The sequence below is a fragment of the Lagopus leucura genome, unplaced genomic scaffold (genome assembly GCF_019238085.1).
Source record: "Lagopus leucura isolate 7727_CA_CO unplaced genomic scaffold, USGS_WTPT01 Super-Scaffold_100009, whole genome shotgun sequence".
Lineage (NCBI taxonomy): Eukaryota > Metazoa > Chordata > Aves > Galliformes > Phasianidae > Lagopus > Lagopus leucura.
The window spans coordinates 651861-665973 of NW_024962266.1; the positions used below are offsets into that span (position 1 = coordinate 651861).

Genomic DNA, 14113 nt, shown 5'->3' on the forward strand with positions numbered 1-14113 from the left:
TAATGATGCAGCAAATACTTACAAACGTACATTAATATGCTTCACACTACATCATTTTAAAGTCCTTTAAAGAAAAACAGCACAAATATGGAAGAGGTATTTAAAGACATTTTACATCTTTGCAGAAGTGATAGAATTAATGAAAACCAGTGCGTTGACATTAAAACTGGCTCAAAGCAGTCAGCTGCCTCCACGAATCCCTTCCTCCCCTTCCTCCAGGAAAGACCATCGCACACACCCAAAATGGAGAGATATGAGCTTGATCTGCGCCAGATGAGGTGTAGTTTGCATAGTGCACAACCGGGGTGTATTTTCAGAGTCAAATCTTTTAACAATACTGAAGCGTGAGGAGCTGCAGCCTGAGAAGAGCAGCAAGAGGAGGGACTCCAAGTGTGCGTGAGCTGCTTCGTCCTCGTGAGCTTCGGGCCGGCGGCAGTGAAACCCGGGCTCCACAGCAGAGACGGAGCCCGGGGATTTCAGGGCTCCCCACCGCGCAGCCGGCAGGCCTGGACGCAGCCTGGCACGGAGCCACGCGGGCCCGACCGGAGCCTGGCGTGCGATCCCCGGCTGCCGGTGCGGGCGGCTCCAACGCGCCCAAAACCCCACAGGCCGCGGCCCCGCGCCTCGCACAGCCCCGGAGCTCGGCTCGCCTCCTTAAGAGCGGCGGTCAGCTGACAGCTGGCGCCTCCTCCGCCGCGCGGCTGCAAAGTGCCGAATGCCCGCAACGCGGAGCGCGACGGCACTCGGACCGGCAGGGACCGCCGAGCGTGCGGGACATCGCGCAGCCGTAAGCGCCTCGGGCCGCGCGTGGGGGAGCGCGGGGCAGCGCGGGGCTTGGACTGCTGCGAATGGCCGGGGAGGAGATCCTTCCCGGGATCCGAAACCTCGGGGGGGGCGGCGCGGAACCGAGCGGTGCGACCTCCGCCCTGAGTGGGGAGCGCGGCGGAGCGGAGGAGGGGGACCTCGCGGGGCTGTGCGCACCCACGTGGGAGGAGGGAGAGCGGGAGCTGCGTCACGCTCGTTGCTCACGCATCCCCGGCGCGCGGGGCGGGCGCGCAGCTGTCCCGGTGCTGCCCGCGGTGAAGGCTGCACCGAGAGCTGCTGTGCAGAGCTGCAAGCGGCGCTCCCGCTGCACGGAGGCGTCGCCGCCTGCTCGCTGTGCCGCCCCACCCCCTGCGGCCGGCCCGAGGCCGTGCGCTCGGCTCATCTCTCCGTTAGGGAACGGGTGTGTGTGTGTTTGTGTGTGTGTCCGCGGCGTGAGGCGCTCATCTGCCTTGTCCGTGTACCGCCGTTCTGCCGCGGTCGTGTTTGAAGACACGTAGCAGGAGAGACGTGGAAATGCTCACTCACACCTGAGTCGCGCCACTCCATCTCCTGGCGGCGGTGCTGCCCGCTGCCTTTTGGAACAGACAAAAGGGGAAAGAATTCCGATGTTATTGCTTCATTGAGACTGCATACTTCGCGTCTTCTGAACTTTTTTTTCTTAGCACAGTTATCCTAAGGTGCCCCTCCAGTATTTTCTCAGTGCTGTATGCAGCTTTACCCACTGCCCTGAAACTGCCACACCGAGGTTCTGCAGCCCAGCTGTTTGCCTTAGGACATGTAAATCCAGAGCACTGCGCCGGTCCTGAGCTCTGACTGCAGCCCGGGCCCTGATCCCTGCTGGCTCCCTGTGGGGCCTTTGCAGCACCAGTCCCGCGTGGCCATGTCTGCCAGGCACACAGCTCAGGGATGGCTGTGTGTGAAGGCACCAATTGGTTATGGCTGTGGAAGCAGTGTCACTGTGTGTGAGCCAGCTGGAGACGATCTTCGCTGTGGGACTGGAGCTGCCCTTGGTGAACTGAGCTCGTGCTGAGAGCAGGTCACTGCCTAGCATGGGCTGGAGAGCATCAGGGGCAGGCTCATGTAGCAGCCAGAGAAGGATGCGTGTCCTATCCCGCACATGTCTAGGCAGGCGTAGGAAAGCTGTCCATACAATACAGCAGGTACTCAGCTTGCTCCTGGTGCACACAGAGCTGAAGCCCACCTGCTGCCTTTTGGCTGTGGTGACTTGCTACCAGGCAGCTGACCCTTAGTGTGGGTTGGGGCTGAGTCCACAGCTGAGAGATGGGAGAGTGTGTTCATGTTTATTTCCTACCTGGTACAAAACACGGTGGATCAGTCTCCTTATCGTTCAGGACGGTGTCTGAAGAACAGAGGTGACCTTGGGGGAGCAGAAACAAAGTTGTGTCTAAGCACTTGCTTTGTGCTGATGGGAAAGTCCACATTTCCCATGGTTATTCTGAAGAGTGACAAATGCCAAAAAGCACATGCGCCTTTTCCTACAGTTCTGGTTACACTGGTGTTTGAGCTTCCAGGCAGAAACTGGGGGGCTGATCACCAGACATGCTTTTAGACTGGGTTTATGGGCTGGCCTGCCGTTATTTTGTTCTCCTCTTTCTAAATAAGAGCTCCTCGTCATCCCTGGAAGGAATTTTCTCTACTTTCCTGGCTCACGGCAGCACTGGCTATCATGCTTTGAGGCAATGATCTCTGTTTCTGTGCTTCCTATCCCTCGGTGATATAACTTCATCTCTCCGGGCTGAAAAACAAGATTCAGAACCTGCTTTAGTAATGGAAATGAGCTCATCTGGGTTATAATAATGTGATGTAATAACAGAATGCTTTGAAACTAACTCTTTGTTTATTTTGTTTTTTTCTTTCTTAAAACTGTTATTCAGACTTTCCTAAGGGCTTTCCTTTGCCTCTTACCTCAGAGAAAGGATAGGAATTTCCTGACCGTGTGGACTTCCAGTAGCCTGTGTGTCAATGTCTGGAGCAGAATTACTCAGCCCATAGTACAGGGATGGGTGGTGGGCTCGAGGCCACGGACAGTGCTTTGCAGGGGGCAAACAGCAGCAAGGAGCTGTATGCCACGAATGGCCAGCCTGCTGCTCTTGTTTTTGTTGCTCTTTCTTTAATGTTTCAATAAAAATATGAAAACCAAAAAGGTTTTATGGCATACGTTAGCTATACTGTGTGTTTTATACATGGCCCAAAACAATTCATCCTTACTCAGTTGTGGGGAAAGTTGAAGTGATTAACCAACATTTGAGCTTCAGCTTGAGTTTTATGAATGAAAAGGATTGTGGTGATGGTGCAGAAGTGCTGGTTGACTCTGCTTAGAAAGATCAGTGAGTCATTCATCTTACTGGTACTGCATTCCATCAGATGTTTTCTGTAAGAGTAAGGTTATGGTGTTGGTCAGAGTGGGAGCCCATCTGCTCATGCTGGCATGCACTGTGATGGAAACACACAGATATCAGAGCTGATGTGTGAGTGAGATGGCCAGACTCTTCAGGTAATCCCTTGAGGAAGTACATGCAACCAGGGTTAAATTAGTATCATCCTACAGCAGGTATCCACACAAGTTATGTGCCATGAGTGCCTGCTTCTCCCTGTGGGCCGAGGGCAGATGAACACTTGTGCATGGCGGGCATTTGGAGTTAGGTGAGGGGAATCCTGTGAAGATTGTGCACAGTGCTGCAGGCAAGCCCTTGTTTCTCAGTTTTGATGTACAAACTCTTTGGAACAGATGGTAGTGTTGCCACTGCTGCATGCTAGGACTAAAAGCAAAGAATGTCATGCTTCTTTATCTCTTGGATAACAAAACTAGTTGGGCAGACATTTTTAGTCTTAATTACTAAACTGAATGTTGCTCACTGTTATTTTTCACCATCGCATGGTGAAAGGACATTTTTTCCTTCTCCCTCTTCTCGTCCCTGTACTGCTATAGCTCCCATCCCGAAAAGTACAGATTCATGAAGGAGACACTTAGCTTCCACATATGGAAGTTCAGAGCTGTACTGACTTTGAACTTGACTCTGTCGTACTTTGTGTGTTTCTGTGGTTAACTGTTAATGGGCCCATCAAATTCAAGCTGATATTAATCTCATATTTTCATTAAATGATCTCAGCATAAAACACTCAAACTTTTATTTGTTTTCCTGTGAATAATATCTAACTGTGCTTTTATCCTTAGCTAAGATTTGAGGGAATGTGCACTCATTTTAATAAACTATCCTTAACAATTATTAACTTTTTAAATATGTGTTTGCATGTATATAAATTAATCCTTGTGTTCACAGAATCACAGAAACACCAACAAGAAAAGACCTGTAAGATCACCCAGTCCAACCATCCACCTATCACCAATAGTTCTCACTAAACCATGTTCCTCAACACAAAATCCAAACATTCCTTGAACACCTCCAGGCTCGGTGACTCCACCACCTCCCTGTGCATCCCATTCCACTGCCTGACCACTCTTTCAGAGTAGTATTTCCTAACATCCAGCCTAAATCTCCCCAGCTCAGTGCAACCTCCCTTCAGGTAGTTGTAGAGCGCAATGAGGTCTCCCCTGAGCCTCCTCTTCTCCAGACTGAACAACCCCAGCTCCTTCAGCCACTCCTCATCAGCCCTGTGCTCCAGACTCTCACCAGTGTTGTCGCCTTTCTTTGAACCCGCTCCAGGGCCTCAATGTCTTTCTTGCAGTGAGGGGCCCAAAAGTGGACACAGCACTCGAGGTGCAGCCTCACCAGAGCTGAGTACAGGGGGACAATCACTGCCCTGTTCCTGCTGGCAACACCATTTCTGATGCAAAACTTTACAGACATTGTGTGATACATATTTATACGCACACACACGGACACAGATCTTAAGATAGTGCATTTATTTAAGAAGTGCTCATCATGGCCCTCAGAAGATTGCATTTTGGAAGATGTGCATGGCAGGCAAGACTAAGAAGTGAAGGTCAGAAGGGTGGTGGATGCAGTTGTGTGGGCTGTGCCATTCCCCTTGGCTAATTGAATTTGCCAGGCTGTTAAACAGAAAGATCTGGCTTTTGGAAAGCCTGGCGGGGTGGTTTTGTTTTGTTTGTTTGTTTTGTGTGTATTCTGTAGCCGTGTGCGTCTCCAGGATGTAGACTGTAAATGGGACTTAACTACTAGAACTATATTTCTCATTCATTTAACTTAGTGTGTTGTCAGTTATGCAGTAAAAACAAATGCCCTCAAGTAGAATGTTTGGCTTTGGCCTTAACTGTAGTGGGAAAGCAAAAAACACTCCTGTGTGACTTCTGCCAGACACAGAGAAACTCACCGTAGCCGAAGCTGTCGTTTTGCATGCTCTGTTAGAGACATTGTGCTGCTGGCCTCAGCATGCAAAAGTATGCAGAATCAGCAGCTGCTGTGTAACGTTGCCATCCTGTTGGAAAAAACACGTGAAAGCTATAGTACTTCTGGGGGAAAGTGACTCTACAGAGCCTTGGAATGCTATTAATTGGGACACTTCTGGCTGGTACTCCTGTGTGCCATCTCTTAAAAATAGTCCACAACAGAGAATTGTAAAGGGATGGCTTTTGATGCACTTCTGTTCTTAAAAGTTTCATGGATACGGATGCCTATGTAAATGAACATCTGGAATAGCGATGGTATCTTGACCTGGACAATTGCTGTATTATATGAAGCCTGCCATTGTCATTCCGTTTTGTTTGGATCCTTTCTCCTTAGGCTACAAGTACTTCCCCTTTATCTTTTGATAAAGGCCATCTTGTTACGTGAAGAGATGCTTTTTCCTCACATAAGCAAAGACCTGCAGCTATGAATCAAGGGCAGCACTGGTGAAAAACTTGGAGACAAATGAGAATAACTTGTACAGCATCTAATGGGAGGATTCAAGGAAGCAAATCTTCACTTTACCTCTGGCTTATTTATGTGGGTTTGTGCAGTGTCTTCACAGAGGATACTTGCAGTCTTGTATTTATTTTTTTTTATCAGGCTGTGCAGGGTTCCTCTGGGCAGCTGATGTGGTGTGTGTGCTGGCAGGACTGAAAGGAGAGCTGGAAAGTCATTTTCTAATGGCAGGCATTTGCCCATCCCTTGTATTTCTGGTGTTTTCCACTTTGAAATGCACAAGCTCACACAGACCTTCTTGGTAAGAGGCTGATTGCATTTGGCTGGGACATACTGCCACAACAATTTTGTTTTTCATACTTGGATTCCTTTTGGTCCAAGCATTCCAGATTTATGAACTTAATGAGATCTTCAACTCTCCTGTGGCTGAGTGAGTGTAGGTTTCATTTTTATAAGAGAATTTTTGTAATACGAAAACAAAGTAACTTTGTCCTGGTTAAAGTCAAGTTTGGATCTGTAGTGTTATATTGATGTGTGGCTTTCTCTTTTTGTTGTTGTTTTTTGTTGTGTTACTGAGATTCTTCTGTGACTTAGAAACTTAAATATTGGAAAGCGTGAAAAAAATGTTTGATATGGCTGAAGTAAAGGAAGGCAAGTTTTGTTGCTTGCAAAACTTACTTCACGTTTACTTGGCGGGAAAAAAAAGGAGGCTGAGATGAACCAAGCTTGGCTTTCCCCTCCAGTTCCTTCTCTTTAAAATGGTGCATAGGTGTGTCTGTGGTCAGCTGTGGCACAGAGAGATGCTTCTGAAGGAAGCTGAGGAGAATTCTGGCTGCCAGCTCGGTGCTGGGGGGATGAAGGCAGTGCCTGGGCTCTTTGCCACAAAGTTCTGCTGAAAAACTTATCCCTAGAGCTCCTTTATGCTATTTGGTTGGCTGTGTGACCATCTCATTTCTTGGCATTATTCCACGTCCATAACTGATGGCCAGAGGGAGACTGACATGTGATGCTCTCTTGCCAAAAGGAGTGTTACTAAAACTGATCTGGTAATGATAGCTTTTTGCTTTGGCAAGTTGACATTTTTTGACCAAAAACTTCTTCGCTAAAAAGTGCTTGGACATCTTTGCTGTGTTCATTTTCCCGTTGTGTAGTTTGTAGCTATCATTTCAGTACAACGTAGACACGTCAGACAGCTTTAATACGCTGAGAATGGAGCTGGTGAGGGAGGTTCTAAGTCCCTGATGTCTTAAGAAAGCAGTAAATGAATTGTTTAGGCAAATTTGTAAGAGCGTAGTCATAGTTCATGCAAAACTGCTGAACTTTCTCTGACTGAACAATCTTGATGCATCAGAGGTACGGCAAGAAAGTCCCTCTTGCATCCCTGATTTTGCAAAGCAGTTTTAACAAGAGGATATGTAGGTTTGGTGTTTCTTCCTGAGTTTGATTGCTCTTAATTATTTTTTTAGTCATCATCTGTGGCTTCTTAGTGAATTAGGCAGTATCGCATTCCTGTAGGCCAGCCCTGTTTAAGGTCTGGGTACCCAGCAGTTAGTTCTGTATTTCTGTTTTGAAACCGCTGGCATTGCTAAGCTCTTAGTAGTGGTAGAATCAAATTGCAGTGAGGCCTGGCATATCTCGTGATGGCTTATGATAAATAGGAAACTTTCCAGCATCTATATGAAATCAAAATACGATTTTTAGTTCTAACCTATATGCAAAGCCCTGGTTGATGATGGTATGTGCATATTCAGGATGGCTCCTTCTCTCAAGGTTTGGCTGCATTGTTAATGGTAGCACTTGAGATGGCTGTCTAAAAGTGAAGCAGGCATGACCCAGTTCAAAACTTTCTTAAATCAGCATTCTTAGTGTTGCTCCTCTGAGCTTGGTGAAGCAAACAGTGCAAGCAGTTCTGCAGCTGCTAGAGCCCTGGGAGGGAGCTGGGAGAGAAGGTGGTAAATGACCAGGGAACGGAAGGAGCCTCAGAGCTCTGAGAGGCATGGAGCAGAAAGAGGAAGCTGAGGAAGAGCGGAAAGACGTACCACTTCCTTGTGTAGTTGCCCAGGAGGAAGATGTGTGTGTGGCTTCTCAGCTGAGTGAGCAAGCGGGGCTGCAGCCAGGCTCCTGTCAGTTTGCACGGAAAAGCAAAATCTTGGGGTAAATACTTTCATTGGTTAAGAGGATGCTTGGGGGGAGACCTTATCGCTCTCTACAACTCCCTGAAAGGAGTTTTCCTTGAGGTGGGGTTCAGCCTCTTCTCCCACATAACAGTGTTAGGACGAGAGGTAATGGCTTTAAGTTCTGCCAGGGGATGTTCAGTTGGATACTAAAGAAAATTTATTCTGAAGAGAAGTGGCAAGTCACTGGAACAGACTGCCCAGAGAAGTGGCAGTGTTGCTGTCCTTGAAAGTGTTTGAGAAACGTGGAGATGTGGCACGTAAGGATGGGGTTTAGTGGGCATGGTGGTGGTGAGTTGATGGTTGGACTGGATGATCTTTGTGGTCTTTTCCAGGATGGGTGATTTCATGATTTTGCATTACTGATGTAACCCTGGCTTCAGACCAGCTGGTAAGTTGGGAGCTCCTTTGGTAACTGCCCAGATTTTGAGCTGCATGGGGTCACGCACACTTGACTTGTGTACTGTTCTGTGTGACAGCCATGCGCATGATGCAGATCAGTGATACGCATGTTGGTACATTTTCTCTTTCAGTTGTTTGCTGATAAAACTACTGAAAAGAGCCAAGAATCTTTCACAGCATAAATTCACCCATCACCTTGTCTGATTCTTTAAGAGTATGGTGTGTGCAGCAGGGATGCCTCTGTCTGTTCATGTGCAAGACCTTCATTTCTGTTAAATATTCAGACTTCAGCTTGGCAGAAATCATAAAACATTTCCATATAAATTTTACTCACATAGTTTAAAAGCTGCTGAGAAATCTCATAGTCAGAAGTTTATTCATAAGCACTTTTACTAGAAAGTCCTGACCAATTTCCGTGAGGGCACACCCATCAGGCACCCTAACTACTTTGTCATGCTTTGAACGTGATGACCATGCAGACCAGAGGAAATGTCACACAATTGTCCCCTTTACTGTGGACAGTGGCTAGAGCTGGTGTTTTCAGTAAATGGTCCAAAGCCAGTGCGCGACACTTGTAATGTTGAGTCATGTGCAGCCGTGCTGAGTGATGCTGACGAAGTGCACCTTGCTCTGCTCCAGCCGCGCCGTGCCAGCAGGGCACTGGCCTGCCTCGTGGGCTGCGCTGCAATTTGTTACACTGCAATGCTAGGAAATCAGTGGGGGGAAAAAAACCCGACAGTTTGGGAGATTTACTCTGGACGCAAAAAGAAGTTGAAGTGTTTGCCTAACTTTCAGCTATATTTGTTTTGCTGCTGACATCTTTGACCATGACAGAAGCCAGCTGTTAATTTCACTGGCTCTTTGCATTTTTAGCTATTATTGTGGTTGCTCTTTTGTGTGTAACCACTGCATATCTGCAGTGCAGAGGCACTTTCCTTTGGAATTGAAACCTGAGAGCATTGGAGCGCTTTGCCTGCAGCACAACAGATTACCTCTTCTCCAGAGGCAAAATGTAAAAACTTAGGGAGAACATAAGAATAATGTTTTAAAATCAAACTTTTCGTATTGAATCATCCCTATTTTACAGCGGGGAAGAGAAAGAAGGTGTAGAAAGATTATAGATATATAAGAACCAAACTCTAATTCCTCATTGTAGTTCATTATTCTAATTAATTTTTTAAAAGGCATTGGACAGAAGCATTTAGAGATAGAATGATGTCACTGTTGTTGCCAAGGCTGAGTGAAGGACTCAGGTTGGAGTCTAAGTCTAGTGCCTTCCTGTAAAATGTTCAGCAATAGTTACTGCTGCAGTACTAGTGACACTTCTTACAGAACAGGTCCTGGGCATTCTGGCAGACAACAGCTCTCAGTAAGGGAAAATGGAAAGAGACAGAAAATTTTGTTAAAGATCCAGATAAGAGTTAAATGTAGAATGGTGTTTTTTTTCCTCCCATGTAAGATTTAATAGGATGCAGTCAACAGAACTACTCTGTCCAGGTTTTCCAGTATTGCAATTGAGTTATTATATGGCAATTAATTTTAGAAGTTACTTTTTAAGAGTTTGCATTTCTGGCAACACTTTCAAAGCTGTGACTGGTATTAAATTTTCCATTTCTGATAGCCTGCGTTGATATCTCAAACATACTGTGTAGCTGGGGCACCCCTTCCTTACATGGAAACTGAAGTGGAAACGTGTATTCTTTATTGCCATAAACTGGGCTTCTGAAAGTGAGAACATGTCTAAATGAACAACTGTTACATATGTGAAAAGCTTATTTGTAGGGTAACTAAATCCCCAAACCCTGAAGTATGAAAACATTGGGCATTTTAAATCTCACTTCCTTTGAACTGAAATGTGCACATAACAAATAGTCTGCATAGATGATCCCCTTGAAATTATTTAAGCAATTTGTGGCTTGGCCATCTGAAAGAAAAGACAGTGATCTCTACTTCTTTCCTTGGCTTCCATCAGCTGAACTTAGTTATATTCAGGGATGAGTTCTGTTTTTTTGTTTGTTATCTGTAGTACAGTTTCACTGGAACTAAAATATAAAGCACTGGGGAAAAGTTGCGTAAAGGTTTGCATTAAGACAATCTTTCATTCTCAGTCTGAATTCATTCCTGAGGTTCTTCTAGGAAGATCCAGTTCTGTTCCATTTTCTGACTTCTCTGTAAGTTGGAAATGTAGTAAAATCACTTATGATGACATGGCTCTTTTCGTAACCTCTTGTGAACCGTTGCAGTGAGTGTTTCTCGTTAACCCTTCCTTGCGTAAGTGGTATAATTGTAGGATAAACCAGCATGCACTGAATCAGTCACCTCTTCCTCTCAGGCCTGTAGTTAGTGACCATGGCGAAAATGCAATATTTGGCTAGAAAGGAAATGTACTGGGAACTCCTATGACTGCCGTGATGTGTGTCAGGTATTCAGGTTTCCAGCCTAGTGAGTATTTGTTGGTTAGGTATTTGCTTGCTGAACATAGCTGGGTTAAACCCAGCCCAATTAAGTTGGTTATGGGAGCGTGTCTACTTCCCCCTGACTCACCATTCCTGTCTCCTGTTACAGGAGGTTGCTGTAGCTTGGAGACCTCCAGGAGATGCTGGGCAGCTTGTACCTAGAGAACTGGCCATTCCCACTCTTGTCTTCTCAAGTAGCCTCCAGCACTAGATAAGATGTAAATTTACCGCAGTCTTTGGAAATGTTTCAAGAGTTTTAGCCCTTCTGGTGTGCTCAGCATCTCTCTTCCACTGAGAAAAAATCTTGCTCTCGGTGCTACCTGTAGCATCAGTAATTGCTTACAGGCCACCAGGTCATCTTTCAAAAAGACGTTCACAATCCTTTCATCTCTGTCCTCTCTAGCAGGAAGTCAGATGTGGTTTCCCAATCTTAAAATCTCCTCTTCAGTCAACTTCCTTACCAAACTTTGCCCCACGGCATCCTCCAAAAATGTGGCACAGAGGTCAAGCTTTTTGCTTTTCTGTCAGGATCCTTCCTTCCACCCCTGCTCTCAGCAGGGCATGGGAAGAATGCTCGTTAAATGTTGAAGCATATAATTTTTTACTTGTGATGAAAACCAGTGATGAGTACCCTGCAGAGAGTAAACGAAAATCCTTTCTTGTGTGGGAAGACCTAAATTAAGAAATAACGTTTCAGTGATTTTCCAGGATGCTTGACTAAATAATGTAGAAACAGATTATTTATTTCTACTGTACAATCACAAGATCAATCTGTAACCAAATAAAATTCTGCTGTCTGATCTGATAAAAGTGGATGGTGACATTCATACCAAAACCCTGAGACAGTATTGAAGTTTTTCTGTACCTTTATCATATCATTCATGAGCATTAATGACTGTATTAGTGAGTCACATTTATTCTCTATCTTTTACTTGTGTATTTGATTTTAAAGAGAATTGGTCAACTGGATATAAACAGAGTCCCTTTGTGATTGTCTTATAATCGTGAGGACTTGCTGTGGTGGTAGTATTCATACTGTGTTGTAATTTACTCATCTTTGGAGTTCTGTCTGTGCACTAACCTCATGCTCAGCATGGAGCAGGGAAACCTCATTATTCATGTGTTTCATCCTGCACAACTGTGAGGTAGCAGTAAGCGGTGTTACTGGATCAACACTGGGAAGTAAGGCACTTCCAGTAATAACCTGTGTGTGCGTCAACTTCTTTTTGTGGAAGGGCGCTGTTTATTGGTGGTCATTATAGTTGCTTTCCTTATCCTTTTTAGTTTGTTACCTCATGTGATAATGGGCTAAGATCAAAAAAGTCTGGTTTTAAACCAGACAACGCCTGTCCTGTAATGGTTTGTTACTGTTGGTGTCTGAAACAGTGCCTAACAATTAGTCCTGTGCTGACAAAATAGTGCAGCTTGAGTACAAGTGAGATTCAGAAGATGAACAGAAAGCTGTTCTGTGTGGTCATGCTAAATGGTGGTCTGTTCAAGATGCTATGTTTGTTTTTCCACTGTGTATCGCATCAGGCTCTGCTTGCTCATGGCTTTTTTCTCTCTTTTAGCGATCAATTTTTTTTCCCTGAACTTTTGTGTCTGTGTTTTTGATAGAGCTGCTAATTACGTGATTGCATATTTGTCTGTTTGCATGATCCTTGCCTCATTCAACATGGAGGACAGATGACACTTGGGAAGTCATTGCGCAGTACTCAAAGAGGCTGTTGTTTGTAGGATCCCAAACATGTTTCCTGCAGATGTTGAAATAAATGAGGCGGGGGGTTGTAGGAGCAGCGAGGATGATCTCATGTCTAAGGCAGATGAACAGCAGAGTAATGATCCGGGGAGCTGGATCCCTGCCTCCAGGACAAGCCTTTCAACTTGGCCTGTCCAGCCCTCCCCTCCTGCAGGCAGCAGCTACCTCTTCTGCTTGGTGGATCTTCCCAAAACAAGCGTGGTAACCTGCTGGAAGTTTTGCTGTGCACTTAGGGAAAGGGCACATTTTCAGTTTTATTGACTTACAAATTTTTCAGCATCACAGTGACTGGGTATTCCTCATTGCTCCCTTTTCCTCTTTCTTGTGCAGCCCATACAGAAGGGCTTGTTTATCAAGATTCCAGTGTCCTTCTTTAACTGGGACATCAGCCAAAATAACCTCGACTGTTGCAAATCAACTATATGGTATTTTTGCAAATGGTTTTCTCCCATCTGCCTGCTTATAGCATTGCTGAACTTGGCTGAAATAATTGTAATGAAAATCAGTCCTTGCAGTTGTGATCACAGTAGGGTGAAATAATGTTACAATAGGGCATTTTTGTGTTAGGGAGCTTCCTTTAAGTACGAGAAGCTGTTTTGCTCTCTGTAATGAAGGTGACTTGTTCCTGATAACCTGACACTGAGCTGCTTTGAATCAAAACTGTGAGTTTAAGGCACGGTTAAGTTTCTGTTCAGACTTCCTTAGACTGCAATTAGCAAGTTAATAAAGTCAGGGTAATTTCTAGCCTCCAGCTCTTGCTGGAGCTGAAAGGATCAAAGAATGTATGCGATGTATTCTAATTACTAAAAGTTTTATGGAAAAGCATACACATAGTTGTTTCAGAGTGACTCTTCTGAGAATGACATAAGTCATCATTCTTCAGGGCTTATGCTGTCCGTTAGAAATGGAAGATAAGGCAACTTTTCCTTGAGACCAATCCACCCATGTAGTGCTTTGTTCTTTTCATTCCCAGCCTGCCCACCTGTGGATCCCTGCAGGCTGCTGACTGCTCAGGGCCGAGCCACTGCTCTGCTGGAATTGCCTCTGCAGCTGTACAGAGGGCACTGTTGCTGCTGGTTTATCACTTACGGAAAGCAGAGAAGCCACCCTGGGCTATTAGCACCCAGATCTGCATTGAGGAGGCTGAGCAGAGCTGAGTGAGGCAGGATGCTGCCTGCCATGCCTGAACCTTTCAGTCTGAATTTCGCAGCTCATTGTGAGCGCAGGAGGTAGCCTTGTGCATCACTGTGTGAGGGGAGGGAGCACAAAGAGGAGCTTTATCTCTGTGCCTTGTCTGTGTGAGCACGTTTGTGTGCAGGTAACCTACAGAGACCAAGAATGGGTTGTTACAATAAAAAGGCAATTAATGAAAGAGTGGTTTTTTTTATTACTTACTTGAGTTATAGTGCATGGAGCTTTAACAGTTGTTTTATTCTTTTGTTTATCTGTAGATCCGACAGAAGCACTTGGATGTCTGGAATTCAAGATACTTTTTTTTATGCTCTTACGCTGAAGTAGAACAAATAAGTGCAAGAAATTTCTCTAGTTCAGGCAAGTAGGTATACCCCTACTGCATGTATGAAATTAAGATTTTGCTTAACAAATGAATCGTGGGAACCGTTTTTAAAATGAAGGAACTCATTTGTTCTG

The 14113-nt window shown here is 45.4% G+C and overlaps 1 protein-coding gene across 3 annotated transcripts in view; it reads left to right on the plus strand.

The window, feature by feature from the left end:
• The first annotated feature begins 700 nt into the window (after positions 1-700).
• The window catches only part of PLA2G4A (phospholipase A2 group IVA), a 75322-nt gene continuing 61909 nt past the window's right edge, over positions 701-14113 (plus strand). Inside the window, exons 1-3 of one of the 3 annotated variants that reach the window (XM_042874131.1) lie at positions 7753-7826; positions 8182-8237; positions 13915-14018. The gene's annotated coding sequence lies outside the window, so the exon portion shown is untranslated. Of the gene's footprint in view, positions 788-7752; positions 7827-8181; positions 8238-13914; positions 14019-14113 lie in introns of those variants that run through there. The other 2 variants (XM_042874130.1, XM_042874132.1) reach the window with 2 other exon arrangements.